Genomic DNA, 2,516 nt, shown 5'->3' on the forward strand with positions numbered 1-2,516 from the left:
TACATCCATGTCTTTTAATGTTCAAAGGACATTTTCAAATGAAAACAGAACAGTATAACAAACTTCAAGCTAGGGAGATGGCTCAGTGGAATAAGCGCTTCCTTGGCAAGCACAAGAGCCTGAGTTCAATCCCATTCCGGAAAAAAAAAAAAAAAATCAGGTGATAAACTTCAAGGGTCCTACACACGTGATGGGCTGAGCCAAGATCCAAAGTCACCCAGCACTGACTGCAGACCAGGCTGGGCTCCCAAATCTGTGAAATGCGTACACAAAGTCATGATAATACATTGTTAGTCTTCCTTCCTCCCTAGTCACTGGGCTAGTTTCCTCAACTGCTTTTTTTTTGGTAACTTTTAAAAAATCTTTTACTTATTTGGTAGAGATCTCTCTATGCAGTTTGTACTCATAGTGACCCTCCTGTCTTAGCCTCCCAAGCGCTGCGATTACAGGTGTGCGCCACTGTTGTAGGCAGGTAAATTCGATAGAAATAGTATAGGCAGTCAGACAGGGCCAGGCCCTCAAGGAGACAAGATAGGTTGTAACTGAGAGACAGGATGCTCCTGCCCTGGGCCAGACCTAGAGACCAAAGATGGAACAAATGCTGACCTTCCTAAAGACAAGCTTCCAGTATTGATCATCACTTTCAGGAAGAGTCACTAATCCAACTGCTACGGCTGGCTACTGGACAGCTCCTGTTCTATATTTGTGCCCGCTTGCTAGGTGACTCACTTCCCCATTTGGTCCTGGACTTAATCAATTTTACCTGAGCAATGGTGCTTGTAATCTCATTGGTTGGCCATAGTTTTGTCCCACCTCATGCCCACCTAAGCGAGTTCTCATTTTCTCTACCTTAGACCTGCTTCTCCCCATGGTTTCACTCTATAAAAGTCCTTGGAAGAGACAACTTCCCAGGGACAAACTGCTCGGACCCCCTTCTCTCCCTTTCTAGGACAGGAGCTTTCTTTCCCCAATAAATTTTCTGCTCTTAACCCCTGTTTGTTTCTAAAATTCATTCTTCAGTTTTAGAGAACACAGATTCATCCCAGGTACCTTGCAGGTCGGGAGTTTCATTTCCCCTGTATCACCACCACGCCCTGTTCAGTGGCCAGCATGGCACATGGTACCGGAGATCAAATTCCAGTCCTTGTGTTTGCCAGGCAGGCATTAGACCTCAGAGTTATCTCCCCAGCCCCTCAACTGCTTTTGAAGGAATTATGTTTTCTGTCCCTCATTTTGTTTTTCAAGTTGGTCTTAACTCACAGCAACAGTTCTACATCAGCCTCCCAAGTGCTGGGATTACAGCACTAATCACCATGCCTGGCACAACCCCAGCCCCCCCCCCCTTTTAAATGTATTTGGTTGTTTGCAGGGTCTCACTATGCAGCTGAGACTTGCAGCGGTCCTCCTGTTTTCAGCATCCCCAGCACTGGGATTACAGGTGTGTGCCACCACACCCAGTCTCAATGGGGATTGAACCCTGGTTCCTGTGTCTGCCTAACCAGGCACTTTAATCCACTGAGCTATCTGAACCGCCCCTTGGCTGGTTTTAGTGTCATTGAAAAAGTCAGAATGGGGTAAGTAGAGTGTGAATAAGAAATGCATTGCAGGGCCTGGGGAGATAGCTCAGTAGAATAAATGCTTCCCCGGCAAGCACAAGGGCCTGAGTTCAATCCCTGGTCCCCCCTCCCCCCAAAAAATGCATTGCAAAAGATGAAAATTGGTAGAGAACCAGATAACCGAGGTATTTCTCTAATGTAGCCAAGGCATTTAAAAAATCGAGTTTAAAACATACAGCATGCTTTTCAGTCAGCCTCATGCCACGAAATTTTAGTATGACTCCAGATTCTGAAAAGAATGGGGGCAGACTCGAACAATGGATTTGTGATAACGGTTTTTATGTCTTTTGAATGGAAAATTTCTGTGATATTCCACAGCTAGCTTTGGCAAGTTCCAGCTGGATTGAGGGAGGATTAGATTCAGAATGTGTTAGTAGTTTCTCTGCCAACTATTTTTCTGCTCAGATAGCATCCATTGACTACCCAGTGGCACTGTCTATTGCAATAAAGCTCATTACATAAGGCTTTTCCTCAGTCACTATGTTGCTGATGAAATTTCTAGAAAAATAGTATTGCTTTTATTTAAATTCCAAGGATAATATTTTAGCGAGTTGTGAGACTTTCGAAGTTAATTATTTGAATTTCTTGTATTTCTCAAATAGATATTGTTATGGTTTATATCTAGATGTCCTCCAAAGCCTCATGCAGTCATGGGGCCGACTTCTAGAGTTTGTGATTAATTCATGATCCAGCGCTGGGATTATGGGTGTGAGAGCTACACCCACCCTGGGGCTGGTAGCAGAGAGAGGCTTGCTGGCTACCGCTGCTCCTCCCTTTGTGCTCTTGCTAGTTCACTGATTTCCATTGGCAAGATCTGCTGCCCTCTGCTGTTGGGAGCTGCTGAAACTGAAAGTTGATCCCATGTGGGAGGGCAGGACAAGGCCTCACTGCCTAAGTAGG

Source organism: Octodon degus, unplaced genomic scaffold (assembly GCF_000260255.1).
Source record: "Octodon degus isolate 3935 unplaced genomic scaffold, OctDeg1.0 scaffold00180, whole genome shotgun sequence".
Classification (NCBI taxonomy): domain Eukaryota; kingdom Metazoa; phylum Chordata; class Mammalia; order Rodentia; family Octodontidae; genus Octodon; species Octodon degus.